The sequence below is a fragment of the Felis catus genome, chromosome C1 (genome assembly GCF_018350175.1).
Source record: "Felis catus isolate Fca126 chromosome C1, F.catus_Fca126_mat1.0, whole genome shotgun sequence".
Classification (NCBI taxonomy): Eukaryota; Metazoa; Chordata; class Mammalia; order Carnivora; family Felidae; genus Felis; species Felis catus.
The window spans coordinates 140,544,907-140,565,756 of NC_058375.1; the positions used below are offsets into that span (position 1 = coordinate 140,544,907).

The 20,850-nt window shown below is 35.7% G+C and overlaps 1 long non-coding RNA gene and 1 pseudogene across 1 annotated transcript in view; both read left to right on the forward strand.

The window, feature by feature from the left end:
- The window catches only part of LOC123379146, a 326,735-nt gene that overhangs the window by 180,079 nt on the left and 125,806 nt on the right, over positions 1-20,850 (forward strand). The gene's annotated exons all lie outside the window — the stretch shown is intronic.
- Positions 12,922-13,808, forward strand: LOC101099893 (annotated as a pseudogene).

Sequence of the window (20,850 nt, forward strand, 5' to 3'; positions counted from 1 at the left end):
GTAATTAACTTCAAGGTCAAGAATAAATTAGTATACATTTGAATTACAATCTTTTGATTTATAGTGGCCCCAAAATGAAGGTAATTAAATGTTACAGCATTAAACTATGATCAAATCTTTAAGGATGAATATTCAAGTAGTTCATTTAAATAAAAAGCCTAAAATAAAAAACTAAAATTTTTGCAGGAATTCTTCTAACTACAGTTTCTGCATCAGTGTTTTTTAGTTGTTTTTCCTAGTGAAATACTTTAGGGGCCATAAAAAAATACAAATACAGAACTTACAAACTTGTTTTTATTTTTTCCCCATTGGTTGAACTTTACTAAACTATTGTGAATCAATTATGCAAATTGGTGATAATTAATTTGCATCTTTAGGCAAGTGAAAGCTTTTTACAAAGGATGGTTATTAAATGTTTTGTATCTCTAAGGAGAATGGAAGAAAAAAAATAAATACTTATTACTGGAAGAAATATGGGGTTTGCAGAACAAAAGATTGTGAATAGGGATTCTTTGACCCTAGCTCTGGTGCCACGAGGAGAGGCTGCTGGTTCTCTTCCTTGTACTAGTTCTACATGGTGAAATTCCCTCCATCTCTAATGACAATAATGCCTTAAATTTGATAGTTAAATTGGGTGATCATTAGACACTCAATTCTTATGAAAAAAATTAAACTGGGTATAAGATCATCTGATAAATAGAACATGAATCTTCAACATGTTTTAAATTGTTTTCCTTTGCTTATAAAAAGCTTAATGCAAAATTTCAGATTTTCAGGTAGTTTTAATAGCATTAACGCTTTCAGGACTACTCTTTCCTGATATAACCTTATTTGAAATGTTTCCATCTTTCAATAACTGTGTTTTCCATTTCCATTCCGTGCTTGAAATGTGTCAGAAATAATGGGATCTAAAATGCTCTTGTGCAAGTTTATGTGACTATACAGTATAACTTGAATGACAGCATTATCCAAAGTAAGCTGCTACTGAAACTTGGCACTTTATCAACCTTCTCAAGTATTTCACAGTGCAGCAGGGGAGAGGGACTTTTCTTCAGGACTTTCTTTATCCCTTCTATCTATTAACTCTGAATGAGGGAACTCTTGGTATTCCCTCAGTCTAGATTTTCAAGATAATTGACCCCTGAAAGCTTTTGGTTTTTCAAGAGTTGTTCAAAATTTTGAACTTGCCAATTAAACTCTGTTTCTAAATTATTTTTGGATTTTTATAGTATGTATTTTCTGCCTTTATATGGTATTACATGAGATGAGGTATTATGTATGCTATCTTCATCAGGTACATGCTTTATTTAATATTGAAAATAACTGGATGGTAAGTAATGTTTTATGTACCTTTTTTTTATGGTAAACAGAGGATGAGGCTCCAGGTTGAAGAGACTAAGTGATATATTCAAGATCACACGGCTAATCGATAGTAGAGCACATACGAAGTCCTAGGCATACTTGAATCTACAATGCATGATTTTGTCTTGAACTACAGTCAAGTAGCAGTTTAGAAGAATATCCAGGAGAGGTGGGGATTCATAAAAATATTTAAGATACCATGAAGGCTTATTCTAAAACTCTTTGCAACATTATCTAAAATCATAAATGTTCAAATATGGCAGATACACAAGTGACTATAAAATGAATGAGCATTGTTTTGCTATTTCCATGAGTTAGCTGATCTGCTTATCAAAACTTGAGAGAGGTAAGTAATATCCCATCTTTCTTCCTCTACCCAATTAAAATTCCATAAATTGCATAAATCCCAAAATTCATAAAAGCCAATATTTTGATTTGTAAAATTTGTAAAATAAAAGACAGTAATGGAATTACAATATCCTGAAATCTTTGGGAAAGATTAAGAGCTTCCCCAAATATCATCTACTACTTAAAAATCATTTTCTTGGCCAAAAGTATGGCTGTATGGCTATTATTGATGGATAGAATTTTGTATTTCTTTTACTAAAGAAGATTTTATTTTATATTCTTTATTAAAAGAAGTTTTCTATTGCTTAACCAGTTGAAAGGCTGATTTTGTTATCCATTGTCTTGTAGAAAAATGGGATTGTAGACAGGATGGGGAGAATAGTTAAGAAAATTACAATTTATTTTTTATCTCTATGCATGTCTTCATTGCCTAAAGGATCTCATTAGCCTTTAAGTTTGCTAGGCAGTCACAAAACTTTGATATTTGATTGAACATTGGCTGATTCTCAACAAATGCCCCAAAAGTATCACATAGTGTGGCAGATTCTGTGGACATTTCTCTTAGAACCCGGGAGAGGGGCACCTGGGTGGCTCAGTCGGTTAAGCGTCCGACTTCGGCTCTGGTCATGATCTCGTGGTCTGTGAGTTAGAGCCTCGCATCAGGCTCTGGGCTGACAGCTCAGAGCCTGGAGACTGTTTCAGATTCTGTGTCTCCCTCTCTCTCTGACCCTCCCCTGTTCATACTCTGTCTCACAAATAAATAAACGTTAAAAAAAAAGAACCTGGGAGAGCCCTTTGGAGGGCTATAGTTGCTGCTGATAATGACTCACACTTGAAACCTATTGGGCAGATGTCATCCAGAGACATCTGAGAGTCCCAAGGTCATTTCTTGACTGGCAGAAGTTCCAAGTACTCACTGCCTTGCCTCCATATGGGAGATAGCAGCCTGGTAAAATCCTAGAGTCAGACTTAGGCTAGGTGTACCAGAAATCAACTCCTTGCTTACCTTCTTTGACTTTTTATCTTGCTTCTTTCCCTTCTGCTCTCTCCTGAGAGCACTTTCTTAAAAAATAACTTGCAGAATTCTGGTGTCAGAATCTGCTGTTAAAGAGCTAGACTTAAGACATGTGGCAATTCTCCCCCGTTCATGCTCTGTCTCTCTCTGTCCCAAAAATAAATAAACGTTGAAAAAAAATTTTTTTTAAAAAAAGGGGGCGCCTGGGTGGCGCAGTCAGTTAAGCGTCCGACTTCAGCCAGGTCACGATCTCGCGGTCCGTGAGTTCGAGCCCCGCGTCGGGCTCTGGGCTGATAGCTCAGAGCCTGGAGCCTGTTTCTGATTCTGTGTCTCCCTCTCTCTCTGCTCCTCCCCCGTTCATGCTCTGTCTCTCTCTGTCCCAAAAATAAATAAACGTTGAAAAAAAAATTAAAAAAAAAAAGACATGTGGCAATTTAACTATCAGAAATTATCTTCCTTGCCTATATTTCAAGAGTGTGTGCCTGGGTTCACTTTTGAACTACGTAGATGGCTATATAGCCATGAAGATTGCCGGCTGTGTTACTTGATTGTATTTTGCCTTTTCTCTATGCCCTTCTCCCATCGGTGGAAGAATACAAAGGTTATGTATTATAAACATTAGAAAGAATTTCATAAGCTGTTGGATATGGAAAGAAAATGCTTATACTCTTGGTATTTTTGAGGAAATTACTAAGAGTATGACACATAACAAAGTCACAATCAGTGGTAATCACCTCCTTTCTTCCTGTATGCTTTTAGAAATAATTTTATAATTGCTCTTCTGTCTGTTCCAGATTTTATTGTGTCCCACCCATTTCTCCTGCTGGAAGCTTCTCTCTGTGTTTTATGTATTTATCAGTTTTACATGATTGGAAATATAACAGATTTGAAACAGAAGCTGATTTTTACCCCCATCTGATGTGGACACCATTAATTTATAACAAAGCTGTTTTGCTTTTACTGAGAAAAGAAAAAAAAAAAAGCAAACAGCTGGCTTGATGGAAAAATCTGCCCTAATCCCTGGAGAATAAGGAGTTCAGACGTGATATAAGCTGACAGAGGGTGAAAAAATAATCTTCAGACGGATGAGTTAGTGCAGCTAGAATAGGCAGGGAAGGGTGGCATACTGAAGAGGAGGACACAGGGGATCCTGGGGCCACACAGTTCACTGAGAAAAGGTGATATCAGGGAATGAAAATAATCAGCTTACCAGTGTTAACAGTAATGAAAGAGTTCTAAAAATATAGAAATGAAGTATTGTATATATCATATATAAAGGAGGTTCATCTGCTTAAAATCCTTTTACCATTATTGTTCTATCTCAGTTGATATTTTCCTAAACACCAGTAGAGGCCTCCAGACACTTCATTAAGTAAACAACCACATCATCCACACATGGGGAAAGGATGATACCTATTGTGTCCTCTGACATGGAGAGGAATCAAATGGAATCTTTGATGAAGGTGATTTCAGTGAGAGTCAACAATGATTAGAAGAGGTGCTAAACTTCGTTGTATAACCTGCTCAAATGCCCCTTAAAAAACATACGGTCTAGAATAGAAAGTCATGATACATGTAATTACTGTTGTTTTAGATCACGTTTAACTAATTATCACAATGTGGGCGTTTCTCTGTCAACAATTTATCATGTCAGTATGACCATTCTCTCAAGCCACCTAACTTGCCCAGGATTCTTGGAATCAAAACACTGTAGTTGGAGAGGATGGAAGCAAGGTAATTGGTGGCCCCCAACCTGAGTTATTTGGTGAGTCCTATTTTTCTGTCTCAAGTTTTGAATTGAGCATATTTTTAAAGGAAAAGCTTGTGAAATAGTAGCCATGAAAACTTTACAGAAAATACAACCAGCTCACTACAGAGTGTACTAATGAGCAGTGTAAAGTTCCTCTTTTATTCTCAAGTGTACGTGCATTTGTATATGTGATTGCAAATAAGCAACAAGATCTACTTGCCCATTATTGATTAACCACATATTTCTCCCCCTCAGTTTTAAAACTTTTTTTTTTTTAATTTTTTTTTTTAACTTTTATTTTTGAGACAGAGAGAGACAGAGCATGAATGGGGGAGGGTCAGAGAGAGGGAGACACAGAATCGGAAACAGGCTCCAGGCTCTGAGACATCAGCCCAGAGCCTGACGCGGGGCTCGAACTCACAGAGTGTGAGATCATGACCTGAGCCGAAGTCGGCCGCTTAACCGACTGAGCCACCCAGGCTCCCCGTCTCCCCCTCAGTTTTAATGAATAATCCCAGTTATACATCACCTAGGTCCTGTAACACCCTAGGAAGTCTGCTGCTTCAGAGGTAAAGCCATCAGATTCTGCATATCACTGGTAAACTCCCCTCAGCCCCAAACCCTTATTAACTGCTTTAAGAAGTTCCAGCAGCTTTGTTATATATTAGACACTTCTCCGACTGTACCTTTAGCTGACAGTATAAATACATTCATTTTGCTGTCACATTAATTGATTTTAGCTAATTAGGAGCATTTTTTTTTGGCCTTAATTTGATAAAGAAGTGTGAATGCATTTTCCCCCCACAGCAGGCTTGTTATTTGCTGGGGTATTAGGAGAGTGTTAATTAGGCACAGTTCTTCTGTCAGGTTGATGGTTCTAAACAGCATTCACCACACAGACTAAAATGGGCAGAGCAGAATCTGGGTTTTGGCCACCAGTGTGATTTGTCAGAGTAGGTTAGCTACCTCTGGAATGGAACTATGATGTACGTGAGTCTGTGTATGCCAAGAAAGCACCAAATCTGTTCTTTCCTTTCACAAATATTCCTCATAGCTGAGCCTCCTTTTCCTCCATTTCAAAACCTCTCAGGAAGCCATCTCTCCTCAGTCACTGTCATCCTCTCCCAAACCCTCCAGCCATCAGTTTTGTGTTCATCCTGGCCCTTCTTCATTTTAAGTCAAAATCACAGGTTTTGAAAATTCACTGGCAAATACTGAAGTATTTGCAGAAGATTTGTTGAATGGTTTGGGCCCAAGGATTTCTTTGTTCGGTTTCTTCTGCTAAAGGCATAACTGGGCTGACTGTCTGCTGTCCCCGAAGCAGTGAAGCAAAGGGAAACAGACAACAGAGCAGTTGAGACTCTTGCTAGGAGCTTGTTTGTAGATGGAGCCCATTCAAGGTCTTTTGTTTATTTGTGAGGCTTTTCTTAGGGAATGCATAAAAAAATGTGAAAGAAGTAACTGTTTAGGGAAGTAGGAGAAGGGATGTTCGACAACTGCGTTTTCAATTTTGTGAGAAATGCTCATTTATATAATGTGAATTTTCTGTGAAGATACAGTTGTTCTCTAAGGCATGTGCTTTGTATTTCCTTTGTTTTCCTTTGCAGCTCTATACTAATCCCTTACACATTTGTACCCCATCCTGCTTCTGACCAATCTATAAATAATAGGAACAAATAAAATCATCTCTGAGGGGGTACCTGGGTGGCTTAGTCGGTGAAGCATCTGACTTTGGCTCAGGTCATGATCTCACAGTTCGTGGGTTCGAGCCCCGCATCAGGCTCTGTGCTGACAGCTCAGAGCCTGGAGCCTGCTTCAGATTCTGTGTCCCCCTCTCTCTCTGTCCCTCCCTGGCTCACACTCTGTCTCTCTGTCTCTGTCTCTGTCTCTCTCTCAAAAATAAATAAAGACTAAAAAAAAAAAATTAAAAAAGTCATCTCTGAACATCCTCCAGTTATTACATTCAAGCATTTTGATTCTGCAAATCAAACCCCAAATGTTAATCTCACTACCAGAATTTTCAAAACCTTCACTGGAAATGTCTGCTCTTGTCTGCTGTTTATACCTGCCTTTGAGTCATAGAATATATGTGTGTGTAAAAGAGGATGGAAGGAGGAATCCCTGCACAGAATGCCTAGTTCTCTGACAGAAGTATTGATAGAGCGGAAAGAATATGATATTTGGAGATTCCATCCATCCATTAGTTATAAACTTGTTTACTTGGTCTTTGTGAGTCTTACTTGTCTTCTTTGTAAAATGCAAATAATAATGCCTATTCTAGCATAGTTGTCAATATTAAATATGTATTTTTCTTTTGTCATCCTGGTGGTCATCCTGGTCCTTCTTAACTTTAAAACAAAAGTCACAATCTTTTAACAATGGTTAGCAAATAAAAGGTGTTTGTTTATGTGATTGCTATCTGTAGTCCTCCATTAATATGAGCTCCATGAAGATGGCATATACGTCTCATTTCGACACTGTCGCCAGCTTCTGGCATGTGGCAGACATTCAATAAACATTTGTTGTATAGCTCAGTGAAGTGTCAGCTATTAGGGCACCTGATATTGATGTGATTGTTATTTTTTGTAGTTAAAATTTACTAGCTAAAATTCAACATAAAAACAAAAGCAGTATTTATATTTGTATTTGAAAGTAAGTTTGAAAATGAATTATGTAGACTTTCAACTCAAGAACACAGGAAAAAAGCAAATCAAAGCCAAAGAAAGTAGAAAGAAGGAAATCCTAAAAATAAGATCAGAAATGAGTGAAATAAGAAATAAATATGAAATTGAGAAAATCAACAAACCAAATGTGCTATTACTAATAAAATTCATAAATCTTTAATAAGAGAAAAGAGAGAAAATAAAACATTACCAATGTGATAGATTTAGAAAGTGGTTATTAACATGGATATTAAAAACGTTTAAAAAGCAATATTGAAAAAATGTTAGACATCTACATGTAGGTGAAATTTTAAAGTTTTATGAAACATAATTGACTGTAAGTGATAGTTTAATCATCTGTTTTTTGGGGAAATTGAAAATATTATTACAAACTTCCCACAAGACAACTTCAAGACCAAATGGCTTCCTCATGAATGCTTCTTAATATTTATAATGAGTGATCTTATAAAAACCATTCCAGGTTATAGAAAAAGAGGAGCACCTCTTAACACATTTTATGAGGTCCATGTAACCTTGATACCAAAATCTGACCAAGACAGTACCAACAAAGGAAAATTGATAACCAAATATCAATGTGAATAATCTTTAAAAATTTGCAAATATATTCTATAACAATATATAAATCCCCATGACTTATATATATAAATCTCATTTTTAACAGGGCAAGTTAATAAGGAGATCAGTCAAAGTCACAATTATGTTTATAGCAGCACTATGTTTTAAAAGTCATATACTGGAAACAACCCAAATGTCCTTTAACAGAATAGGTATATAAATTGTGGTATGTTTAGAAAATAAAATACGCTACAGCTATGAGAATAAATGAACTATAACTAAATGCAAACAAGTGAATATCACAAAGATAGTATTGAGCAAAAGAAGCCAGGCAAAGTATTATAAATCAGATGTTGGTTCGGCTTGGATGGCGGTGGTAGTGACTGGGAGGATGCAGGGATAAGGTTGGAAATTGTTTTTTCTTTCATAGGTGAGTGTTACTTAGATGTGTTCAACAGTGAAAAATCATTAACATATTCAGTTATGATTAGTGCACCGAGATGAATGTTTATAGTACTTCCAAAAGAAGTTCAGATGCAGCACACACACACACACACACACACACACACACACTCACACAAATGTAACAGTGTAGCCTAATATTTGGCCTGCAAAGCTTAGTTAGCGTTTGTGTCCATAGTCTGTAGCTTCAGATTCCCGTTGTGACCATTACAGTGTCTAACGAATAATATTTGCCATAAAGTAAGGGGAAAAATTAAGTAAATGAAGTAAGAACTCAGTTGCTTCGTCTGGACAGCAGGTGCTCTTATAAATGTATAAATAGATGTGTCCATAATATGCATATTGCTTTTTTTACTTATGTTTTTAAAAAATAGTAAATAAAAATATATATTATCATTTTTTAATGTCCAAAGAGCATTTTATTACATAGATATATTAAAATCCATTTAAAAATCACCTTCCACTGAATATTTTAGATGGTTTTCAAATTACTGCCATTCTAACTAGTGCCTAAATAAGCTCCCTCTACAATGACTAGAGGGCTCTGCTTCTGGCAATCTGTCATATACATTCCATTTCATCATTGTTCACTGCCAGGTGCTCACAATTCACATGGCAGAGAGAACGGCCATCTCAGTACATCCAAGAATCTTAATCATCCCTGAATTCTTCTTTCCCAAAATGGGAAACTTATTTTAACATAATGTTCCTTGAGACACTCCTGTTTAGAGATCTAAGACGGTCTAGGTAAAGGAACAATTCAAAACTTACTACCTTAAACTCTGCTGTATTTGCTGAGAAGGCTGGGATATTATAGAGCAAGTGTTCTGAAACTTTGCAATAATTTACATTTTGCGCATTTTTAACCTGAAAGTGAAATGCTAATTTTGTGAACATATTTTAAATTCCTACTAATGCCTCAGCTTTTCAGCTTTTCTTATTCCAGTAGAACCAAATTCTGGTTAAAAGAAAATTAAAGAAAGAAAGAGAAATAGAAGAATAGCTCTGAAAACATTCTGGTTCCTCACTTTTCTTGACACCATATTTCCATCTAAAAGAATGCACATTACACTTTCAAAGTGGTAAATAGATGTTCATAATTCATTAATTTGTAGTTCAAAAGTGAGGACAAATGTACTTCTGTGTCACCATATATTTAAAGAAGAGTAAGAGAATGTGATTCTGACCTCATTGCAGTGAGATTATTCACAAAAGGAAAACAAAATGACCCTTCTTTGCATCACATACACCATCTACACTACTGAACACAACTGACTCTTTGCCATAGCTCTCTAGGACAGAGAGAATAAAGGAGATAAATTCATTGAGAGAGTTGCACAAAGCAGACCTGGCCAGACACTCAAATTCTGTAAAACTTGATTCGAGTCGAGTCAGGAGGGAAGTTTCCTTTTCGAAACACGTAGTAGATGGCATCTCCTTCCTTTAAAATGTTTAGATAAGATAAGCGAGTTCATAGCAATATATAGTGTCACTTTCCCAGGAAAATATGTCTTGGAGGATGACTGATTCAGTTGTTTTTTGATAAATAAAACTTTAAGTCTTCTTGCATCAATTCTTTTCCCTTCAATCTGTCGCTTTACTCTGGTTTATAATGAACCCAATCTGTTTGGATGTGTAAGTAAAAGTTCATAAAAACAAAACTAGAAGAATAGGGAAATGTGCTATCATGTATTTTTAGTTTTTTATGCCTTTGAAAAAACTTCTTATTGATTTTGTACTCTAATACTAAGGTAGCTTTGAGTAGCCGTCATTCAGGGGTAATTTGCTCTGAAATCCTTGTGAACTGACCTATTTGCTAAAGAGTGTTTTTTTTCCTCCCTTTAGAATTGTTGACCATATTAGGCTTTCCACAAGATAGAGATAGAGCTGTTTCGAAATCCATAGAAAGGTGACAACATAGTAGGATAAATGAACTAATTGTTCCTCAAATAAAATCTCTGAAAAGATTTAAATGAACATCTGTTTGAAGAATAGAGCTATTAAAGGGAGTGTTCTGCACAAACAATATGTCACGCAAAATAGTTGTACAATAATGCTGTGAAATTGTTTAATTAACTCATAAAAGAGGGAATCTAGAAAAGGAAATGTATGCAGTGCACTCTGGAGATATTTGACAGTCTTTAAGAGCAGATGTGATTATGATTGTAATTATTTTAGTAAATTGGACCATAATTTCTCTTTCTGTTGTAAAATAAGACACAGTATATTATGAATCCTAAGTACAAAAAAACCCTTCAAACATAAGTAATTCATGCAAATCCTGACTTTTGTTGAAGCTACGGTATTGCTATCATTACCTGTTTTTCCTTGAGGTGTACCTTTGTAAATACAACAGAGAAGAGTAAGTTTTCAACAGATAACCAGATTGGATTTTTTTGCATACTTTGTGGAAATTGGTTTCAATATTTTATAGATATGACTTTCACCATAGATTTGGATCGTAAAACATATTTTTATCCCTAGGAAGTTCTAATTATTTATAAGATCATGGTGTGTAGTAAATATGGAGTAATTTTATTTCGTTATCAGAGAAACTCCATCAGAGACCCTATAGTACTGAACATGACAGCTACAATGTTTTGTGGGTTTTTTTTTTTAAATGTGCGAGGTCAACCAGTTTGACTTGAAGTGGATTCGTTGACTACCATGATATATATTAAGTTTGTTTGATATTAATATGCAGATTTGTCATATCCGTGCCCTTCTATTATTTTTCAACCTTATTCATTTTGGAAATTGCATATTTTTATATTCATAACTTTTGTCAGTAATTATGGGAATGTTACATTTTCTGTGTATTGCCTTTATCACTCTTATTAACTAAAATTACTGCTAGAAGGAAATTAATCAGACAAATTAGTATTCTTATTCATGAAATGTAGATTATAGTAAACCCCAAGATTAAGACTAATGAAACAATTACTTATTTAATCATTATTAAAAATGGGAACATTGCTCAGATATCTCACAGTAACTGCAGCAAGCTTTGGAAGTAGACAAATGAATGTGTTTTTCTTGACTGCTCTTTCATGAAAGCAAGATTGTTATCACTTGCTTGGAGTTTTTCTTTCATATTTGATATTTTCCCTAGGGAAAAAAGTCTCTCTTACTAGAAAAAGATAAAATTTAATTTCTTCAGTAGAAGAAACTTAAGCTATTCTCACTATGACTTCCAAATTTAAGATGTATGTGGAAGTGTTCGAAAGTCAAGGCCATAGACACTTATAGGCAGGCTATTTTTGCTACTTTATAATAATAGACACCATATTAGAAGCATAAATATTTACTTAAGGTATTTCTTAAAACAATTGAAAAAAATTAAGGTAAACATATATTAAAAAGCAAAAAGTGTTATAGGAGTAATAGTAAAATTCCATAATTCTCTGCAGGTTATGTCAGTGGCTTCCTGTTGCCCATTGACAACCATATTTAATCATTCATCTATTTAGGTCTTCTGGTGAATGCCTTAATATTATACTGCTTTTCTTATTTCTCAATTTAGACATTAGCAGAAAGTTAGTGATTTTTTGCTATGATAGCTAAAGATTTTATTCACACTACTTCCCATATTTTTTCCCTCTTTGTCTAAAAAAATTCTGGATTAGTAACTTTATTGGGAACTTTTGCTAATCTAAATATTATATTAAAAATATATTTCTTTTTGAATCAAATCCAGACATTCTTTGATTCCTGATATTGTAAGGTGAAAATTTCAGCATTCTTAACACTTCCTTACTCTACTTTCTACTATACTTGGGTAGTTGGACAAAATAGTGGATGAAATTGGAATTTTAAATTTGAATTTTAGATAAACAACTAATTTTTTAGTGTAAATATGTCCCAACTTTGTATAAATTCACTTGTCGGTAAAGTAACATTTAATTAATTAGACATGAGAAAGATGAATATATTGGGGGATTCAAAAATAAGATAACCAATTTACCTGTATAAGCCCCGAAGTCTTAGGAGTTTGGGGTACCAGATACTTCTATATTGGGTTTAGGAGATAAAGCTAAAATCAGAAAGATTGGTGGAAATTATGTTTAATCTAAGGAGTAGCCAAACTCCCAGATCACCTCCCTAAGTCATCATGGCCAGACTAACTCCCAAGTCAGAATAATTTCCCAGCAGAAGAAATGAAGTTTCCATTTCTGGCACAGTTGATCTAAAAACAGTTAATTTAGGGATAGCAAGCAAAACTAAGCATAGGGTGTGGCCCTGAATTCGATACAAGAAGATTGAATGAAAATCTATGTTCTGTAGTGGGAGTCTAACAGCAGCTTTTTCCCTTTTGACTCAGAACGCTGATGGCAGCACCACTAAGAAGTAGCCTAGAGAGTTCCTATCCTATGCTCAAAAGACTGGCTCAAAACAGAAGGTTTACAAAACTATCACATGTCAAGTGAAAGAGCCTGGTCCCCTCTTTATTGCTCATGGTAAGAGCTATCAATCCACAATTTTTTTTCCTCCCCCAAACAGAGTTGTAGGACCTCACTTGTCACTTGTTGGCCAGGGAAAATCAAACATTGGAATTTCCTAATGCAGAAGGCAAAGACCAAAATGAACAAGTAGAAAAGGGGGACTCAGAGGAAACAAAGTTGATAAGGAAAGAGAATAAAACTTAAAAAGCAAAAAACCTTTCTGCACTACCTGGGGTGGGGTTCATATGACATTGTTTTGCATTCCCGTTGTAACTTAAAGGGAAACTTTCAGATGTTTTCACAATGTTCAGAGCCCCTGATGTCCTGAAAATGAAGCACAAGGATGTCCTCAAATTCCTTGCAGCAGGAACCCACTTAGGTGGCACTGACCTTGACTTCAAAATGGTACTGTACATCTACAGGAAAAAAAAAGTGATAGTATCTACATCATAAATCTGAAGAGAACCTGGGAGAAGCTTCTGCTGGCAGCTTGTGCCATTGTTGCATTGAAAATCTGGCTGAGGTCACTGTCATTTCATCCAGGAATACTGGCCAGTGAGTTGTGCTGAAGTTTGCTTCTACTACTGGAGCCACTTCTATTGCTGGCCATTTCACTCCTGCGAACTTCACTAACCAAATCCAGGCAGCCTGCTGGGAGCCAAGACTCCTGGTGGTTACTGATCCCAGAGCTGACTACCAGCCTCTCACAGAGGCATCTTATGCTAACTGGCCTGCCATTGTTCTGTGTAACACAGACTCTCCTCTGCGCTATGTGTACCTTGCTATCCCTTGCCACAACAAAGGATCTCACTCAGTGGCTTTGATGTAGATGCTGGCCTGGGAAGTTCTGCATATGTGTGGCACCATTTCCCATGAACAACCATGGGATGTCATGCTTGGTCTCTACTTCTTCAGAGGTCCTGAGGAGATTGAAAAGGAAGAGCAGGCTGTGACTAAAAAGGCTGTGACCAAGGAGGAATTTCTGGGTGAATGGACCACTCCAGCTCCTGAGTTTACTGCTACTCAGTCTGAAGTTGCAGACTGGTCTGAAGGCATACAGGTGCCCTCTGTGCCTAGTCAGCAGTTCCCTCCTGAAGACTGAAGTGCTCAGCCTGCCCCTGAAGACTGGTCTGCAGCTCCCACTGCTCAGGCCACTGAATGGGTAAAGAACAACCACTGAGTGGTCTTAAGCTGCTCTTCAACAAAGGCAAATAATGTGGAAATAAGGTTAACAAAAAATAAACAGTTTCTAAATGAGAAGAAGAAGAGGAAGAAGAAGGAGAAGAAGAAAGAAGGAGAAGAGGAAAAGTAAGGAGAAGAAGAAGAGGAAGAGGAAGAAGCTACAAGTAAAATTTTCAGTAAGATAAGACATTGCATTTGAAACAAGAACAAGATATTTTTCAAGGGAGCATCTCTTGAACAAGAAAGAACTCTTTCAAAATACAAACAGGATAAGGATAAACCTTAAAATCAGTAAAATGTTTGGAATATGTACTTGAGGCAGTCTTCCCAGAGGTAACATCAAAAGACAAAAGTATGAAAACTTGGAAGAAAAGTTAGGAAAATAAAAGGTACAACTAATGAATAATATGAATCTGTTCCAAAAGGTAAAGCTAATGAATAATCTGAATTCCAAAAAAGAGAATAGAACAAAGTGTAAAAAATTATGAGGTAATAAATTTCCTAAATCTAATGGGCATGTTTTCAGATTGGAAGAGCTCACAAGGAACCTAGAAAAAAAAATCCACAAAAAAACCAAAAAGCAAAAAACAAAAAAACCCACACTAACACTGGAGAAATGGGTCATGAAATTTCAGAACATCAGTGATGAAGAAAATTAAGGTCTGGGGCATCTGGGTGGCTCAGTTGGTTGAGTGCCTGACTCTTGATTTCGGCTCAGGTCATAGTCTTGCTGTTCATGGGTTCAAGCCCCATGTTGGGTTCTGCACTGACAGTGCAGAGCCTGCTTGGGATTCTCTCTCTCTCTCCCTCTCTCTGCCCCTCCCTCTTTCTACCTGCCCCTCTTCCTCTCTCTCTGCCCCCCCCCAAATTAAATAAACTTAAAAAAATAAAATAAAATCTCTTAAAAAAGAAAGAAAAAGTAAAGAAAGGTCTGAAAAAGTGAGAGAGTAAAAGAAAGAAAGGAAGAAAACAGAGGAAAAAGAGGGAAGAGAAAATCATACCATAATAGTTCAAATATCAACCTCTTTTCAGCTTTTCAACAGAAACATCAAAACCTAGAAAACAGTAGAGTACTGAATTAGAATCATAAGGAAAAATAATTTCCAACCTAGAATACTATACTCAGCTAAACCATCAATCAAATGTGAAGGCAGAAAGAAAATAAAAATATTTTCAGACATGCAATGTCTCAAAAACTTACTTCCCATGAAACTTTTCTCAGGAAGTCACTAAAAAATGTGCTAGTAACAAAGGGGGGGGGTAAACTAAGGAAGAGTAAAACATGGGATCTGAGTCACAGGGAATAAACAGAAGGATGATGAAGAGAATTTCAAGATAATGGTGAAGAAAAGTCAAGAAAACAGTTTCTCAGCAAGTCCAAATTGGAGAGGAGACAATCTCCCAGAAAAACCAAATGTTTACAATGAAGGGAACATAATTATATTATCTGGGTGAGCTCTAATGTAGTTATAATGATATATGTATTAAATATTAATTTGATAAAAATTATAACATAATTAGATTGAGAAGATGGCAATAAGTTAAGAGAGGGAAAGAGAAAAGAGGAGGCTTGTAGAAAGACTCAAATTCTCTTCTTGTATCATTGGAATGCAGTAGATAATACAAAAAATGGAAAAGTCAAGACATAGATATGTAATATTTTGTTTATAAGTAAAAAGTGAGTAGCAGAAAAAACAAAAAGAGATGAAAATGATTACTTGTGATGATCAGGACTTTAGCATAGGGAAAAATGCAGCAAAAAAAAAACAGCTTTTTTTTCTTTTGTTACCTATAAAGGTATTTGTCTTTAAAATTATGTGTATGTATTACTTTAATAAATGAATATAATATATAATAAATGAACAAATAACAATGTAGTGAATAAACAGATAAGAGTGTTAATATTCATTTTCTTACAGACAGGAAGAAAAGAAAGAATGAAATAAAGCCAAATGAATACAGTAAAAGAAAGCATCAGATTACCTGCAAGTATGGGAACACGGACATTTGACAGCTTAGTGGAAAGGTGATAATATTTTTCTGGAGCACGTCACATAGTGCAGTTTGTAAACTAATGAGAAACAGATAGTAAACTGAATGTGTCAGCGTTCCTTTTTTAGTGCTCACAGTACTAAGGCCTTTGTGGAGAATACTAATAGCCTTGTGTATTGGATTCTTGTTGGAAGTGGAAAGGCAGAGACACCACCAGGATACCTCTCTGCTTGTAGGAGCCATAGACACAGGTACTCAGACTTGCTGCATTGTATCCTTCTCTAACATGGTTTTTAAAAGCCTAGAAAATAGGTCACCACTGAAATGAAAACTTCATCAATGCCCTTTGCAGACTAACACAGTTCTTCAGGACTCTACAATTTGGAGTGATCATCAAGCATCACAAAAAGACTTGGCTTTGTTTGCTGGAGTCTTGAGATAAATGAAAATAATCAGAAGGAAGAGGGGAAAAAAAGCTGTGTGTATATATATGTATATACACATATATATACATATATATACACACACACATATATACATATATATGTTTTTATTTATTTATTTTTATTTATTTATTTTGAGAGAGAGAGCATCCACAGGAGGGGCAGAGAGAGAGAGAGAGAGAGAGAGAGAGAGAGAGACAACTCCGAGCAGGCTGCTCGCTATCAGCACAGAGTCCTACACGGGGCTCGATCTCACAAATAACAATATCATGACCTGAGACGAAATCAAGTTGGACACTTAACGGATTGAGCCACCCAGGTGCCCAAAAACTATATATTTTTTTATGTCTCTTATGGGATAGGCCTTAAGACACTTCCATGTACCTTATATCATACAATCTTCCCCAAGGCAATGGGAATTAAATATAGTACTGATACACATATGGCAAAGAAAAGTAACTCTTAGATTTCCAGGAGATATCACAGCTTTATTAAGCAGGTGCTGAGCTCAGTAGAATTCAATATTTCATAGGGTTAGTAGGATACTACTAGCAATGTAAAGTTAAGCTACACTAATAAAATTATGGAATCCAGATCAAGGAAGATACTGGTTTCACTTTACTTTGTCTGGGTCATACCACATTTGGAGTGTTATGGGGTTTAACACAAACCCCAACTTGTTAAGTTGGGACACAAGCTGAATAAAGAAACAATGACTGTGAGGAGAATCAAAACCAAATTGTGAGGATAAATCAGCATTCACATGTTACATATGTTATGTTCAGATGAGAAACATTTAGAAGAACCAAGGAGTTAAGCCTGGAAGAAGGAAGACTTATTGGAGCACATTATGACTACCTTTTAAGTATTCTTGTTTAGAAGGAATATATTTTATTCTGAATTGCTTCTAAGACTGGATAGATAGACACACAGAAGTTATAGGAAGAGCCTGATGGAGTAATTTCTAATAAATGGTGAGTGAGAGACAAATTACAAATTCTCACAAATTACTTACTGACCCTTTGTTGGAAATGTTTAAGTAACAACCAGATGATCATCAGTTAAACACTTTGAGAGAGGATCCCCACACTCTCTCTGGAATCTCTGGAATAGAGATTGTGCCAATTGCGATGTAAAATCAGATCTAGGTCTAATATTCTAGGTACTTAGATATGTCAGTTTTAATATTCGGTCTCCAAATACTGATTATTCAATAAATAAACATTGGCCATATCCTATATGTCAGAAAACAAAATGGACATTGTGTTACCTACTGCAATGTTAAATCCAGCAGAAGGGCTAATAATTAAGCAGATAATTATAGAAATAATTAATTTTAATTGTAATGAACATTATGAAGAAGTAAAGAATGTTATGGCACTATATAATGCACACTCTAATTTAGTTAGGAGGGACAGGGAAGATTTCATTAAGGAAGTGATGTTTAAGCAGAGACCCCAAGGTTAAGTTAGACTACTTAGGAAACGACTCCAGATTCAGGGTTGAGGTTCATTAAAGTGTCGTGGATTAGGAAACTATATATACTGAAACAAAAGATTCTAACTTAACACTCAACCAATCTTACAAATGTCCTTTAGCATCTCCCTTGTTGATTGGTGTGTGATTGATATTGTCTGAAGGTTGCTTTTCTGCTTTATGGGAAGTCCTCTGCTCAGAACCTAGTTGTTTTGCTTTGCGTTCATACTTTGGGAACTTTTAGTTTGATTGATTTTGTTGTTGTTGTTGACTCTGACTAACACTAGGACCTACTACTCTATATTTGTAGGAACTCAGATAAGTCAGATTCTGGATCATATGCCACAGAGGCAAGTGGGTTTGCATTCCTGCCCTTGATTTTAGAGCTAAAAATACCGTGGTTTAAATGCCACCTGCAAAACAAAGAAGTGAGTGAAAAATGGCTCTAGGAATAAATGAACTCATCCTTCTCTGGAGTGTATTTCAGAAACCTACAGAGTAAAATCTTTCATCTAAATTAAAGATGGACCCTCACAAAACTTCAAAGAGTTTGATGGTATGAAAGGAGTAGCCAGGGCCTATGAAGTGCTGGTGAATAATTACAATCTGAGATTTATTGGTGACTACTCTTGTGTCCTTAAAAGGTTGGCTGACCAGATAAAACCAGGCATTGGCTAGAGGGAGGACTCTTGAGCCTCTCTGTCTTTTGAAGTTTCTAAGGAGTCTTCCAAGGGGAAAATCAGCATTCACATGCTATATAGGAAGATCTTTACATAGACCTAATGGATTCAACTGCCTCAGGATTCTTCATTTGACAATGTCCGATTCAGTGGCTGAGAAATGTCATTATGCTTTAGATCTTAGGGTTATCCATCATGCCTGCTAAGAGTTGAATGGAACATTCTTATGTTTGTGAGATATGTTATTGACTCTACAGTGTTGGTTAGTTTTAGATCAGTTCAACAAAAAAATCATTTTACAATGGCATTTGACACAGACCTTATCAGGGATTGTGTAATCAAAGAGTGTCACCTGTAACATGAATATGTGGAAATTCTTGAGTGAGTTTTCATAGCTTTGAGCAGTTCTCATAGTGTGACTCAAGGTAAGACACTCAGGTAGTGGCTTTTATTTAATACCTAGGATGGTGAGGTTTCTAAATGCTATGAACATAGAGTCCTTTCAATAATAGAGCTTATACATGTGGTCTTCAAGTTATATACTAAGTATCAAATTGTCACACTAAAATTGAAAGCTGAGCATTTTGTCAGTGACACCTTTTGTCTTCACTCCAAAATCTTGACTTTAATTTTTGAAAGAATCGCTTGTTTGCATAATACTACCCTAGAAAAGATAGTTTATGAATGAAACAAACTGGTCACTTCAATTTATCTTGAATAATATTGATAAACAAGATAAAACAGGAAATGTGGAGAAGAAAAATTTGAAGACTTATTTATCTCAGTCAGTTATTCCAGGTCAATTATTGGGTTTTGAGCAATTCAAGCATAATCTATAAAGACCACAAGACATACGGGATAACAAATCCCAAGATGGCAGAATAAAACACCTTTAAATTAAGAGAAACAAAATTTAGAGAAAACAATAATAAACTCTCAAAGAATTTATTATAGAAAATACATAATATCTGTGCATAAGGTACAGTTTATAGACTGTCTAAAGATTATTCCCACTTCTAATCCCTTATCATACATTATAGACATGTATTTTCCAATATATACTAAATATATTCTCAATATATTATTGAAAAATAATAGCTCATATTTATTGAGAGTTTACTATGCTCTTGGCACAGCTAAACTGTTTACATATATCATCTCATTTACATTCACAACACTTTTATGAGGTAGGCACTATTGTGATTTCCATTACGTATGAAGAAACTGCTTCTTAGAGGGGGAGGAAATAATCCAAGGTTTATACAGCTAGCAAGTGTTAAAGACAGAATTTGGAATAAGGCTTTCTGAGTTCAGAGGCTGGCTCTTAATCTCAAAATGTACTGCTGGCTACATAGCAACACAGCTGACTGAAAAACAATGAATTCGAACAACTTGTCTCCTTTGCACACCCTTAAACAGCTAGTTTGCTTTTAAAGTGATTTCTCTTTTTTTTGAATTGTCTCTGAACTGAGTATTTTGAAATTTTGCAGACATTGTTACAAATCATACCCCGATTCACGTGAAGTAAGATCACAGGTGGTGTTCCTGTATGAGTCAGGGGATGTTGAGAATTCTGGAGGTAATATCTGGACTTTAGTGTGACATTGGTAGGTTAATTGTGACTGGAGGCTATGATTCCTTTTATTAATTGCTTTATCGTCTGGTTTACATTAGACCTGAAGACCAGGTGGATGGTGACTTGTAACAGGTAAATGAAGAATTTAGGGGGAGAAATCATGAGCATACTTTTAGGAACAATTGGGTAATCAAGTTAGAGTTTTTAGCATGGAGACTTTCCTTTTTCAACAGTGTCTTCCCTGAAATGTACCATTCCTCTGGCACCTTATAGCTTTCAGAAACATGGTATAATTTATTTTCAAAGACCTGCTTGCTAGGTTAGAGGAGGTCAAGAGCCTTGAGAGTGAAGAGGACAGCCAGGTAGAGAGAGAGAAGACCATCTGGCAGGCAAAGTTAGCCCCAGCAATTCAAAGGAGAAATCAGAGCAATAATGTGATGTTTTGAACAAGTTACATAAATTATTCAAGTTCCTCATTTTCTGGATATGTTTTTCTTTTCCACTGCATGATTTTAACTTTTTAAATATATTTTTACCCAAGTGGTTTTGATTGGAAGTTTATTTACACAGACAGGTCTAATGTCGAGTACTTGCATTCTTCTGCAGTTTTCAAGTTTGATTACCCATTGACACAATCTTGACACCTAAATGAATGGTTGAAGGAATAAGGTAAAGTTGTTGGTTTTCCCCTCAGATACTCCTTTCATTGTGGTAATATGTAGTATGATGTCCTTGGGCAAGCAAATAATTTGCCTTGATATTCCACGGGAGTAAAATTATTTTTGATTGGGCATTGTTAATTTATCAAATCTATAAGAAATTTATTTTTTTTTAATTTTTTTTCAACGTTTATTTATTTTTGGGACAGAGAGAGACAGAGCAT